The sequence below is a fragment of the Bison bison genome, unplaced genomic scaffold (genome assembly GCF_000754665.1).
Source record: "Bison bison bison isolate TAMUID 2011002044 unplaced genomic scaffold, Bison_UMD1.0 scf7180017851594, whole genome shotgun sequence".
Classification (NCBI taxonomy): Eukaryota; Metazoa; Chordata; class Mammalia; order Artiodactyla; family Bovidae; genus Bison; species Bison bison.
In genome coordinates this window covers 10,358-11,408 of record NW_011482167.1, presented here as the reverse complement: position 1 = coordinate 11,408, position 1,051 = coordinate 10,358, and the positions used below count along the sequence as shown (strand labels likewise).

General features: G+C 41.4%; 1 pseudogene; it reads right to left on the bottom strand.

Moving 5' to 3' along the window:
* Positions 1–228: 228 nt before the first annotated feature.
* Positions 229–665, bottom strand: LOC104996683 (annotated as a pseudogene).
* Between the last annotated feature and the right edge of the window lie 386 nt (positions 666–1,051).

The following is a 1,051-nucleotide window of genomic DNA, read 5'->3' as shown; positions in this document are numbered from 1 at the left end:
CTACCAGAACATTTTGCTGAAGTGATTTTAATCTATAGTTGAAAGACTCTTTATATGATACTCAGAATACATTACAAATTTGGTTTTAAAATAGATTTGAGTCTAGAACAGGACTCATTCACAATGATTCCAGAACACAATGCAGAAGTGCAACAGTTAGGTGATGACTTCTTAATTGTTCAAGGGGATAAAGATCTTCAAATATGGATGGAAATTAATCTCTAAGAGTTATTCTCCTTTACAGACTACAATATTATTGTCAGTTTCATATACTTTTACTTTATAAAGAACTTCCACATGAAGAAATTTATGGAGGTTTTCCAGATATATACGGCTACATTTTCTGTTGTGCTTACAATGTCTGTAAAATACAGCACATCTAAATCCAGATTCTTATGATCAAGGGGCTTCATAATTGCCTTCTCCATATACTCTTTGAGGTCAGTCAAATTCATGACCATTCCTGTAACAGGATCAATCTCTCCATATACTGTCACCACAACTTTATAATTGTGCCCATGGCCATTTGGGTTGTTGCACTTCCCAAATAATTTCAAGTTTTCTTCATTACTAAGAAATTTGCTGTGGAGGTGGTGGGTTGTGCTGAAGGAGATGAGGCGGGATACTCGTGCCTGCCAGAGAGGGCCCAATCCTGCCCCATTCATGGCTCCATAAGCCCAGGGCCTGGCCAGCATCTTAACCCCTCGGCTCACTGTCAGCCTGGGGTGGGCCCCACTGTATCATTTAAAGTTTGTGTTTCCTTGTTAATTTTCTGTTTAGTTGATCTATCCATAGGTTTGAGTGGCGTATTAAAGCCTCCCACTATTATTGTGTTATTGTTATTTCCCCTTTCATACTTGTTCAGTTCAGTTCAGTTCAGTCACTCAGCCGTGTCCAACTCTTTGTGACCCCATGATCTGCAGCACACCAGGCCTCCCTGTCCATTACCAACTCCCGGAGCTTACTCAAACTCATGTCCATCGAGTCGGTGATGCCATCCAGCCATCTCATCCTCTGCTGTCCCCTTCTCCTTCTGCCCCCAATGCATCCC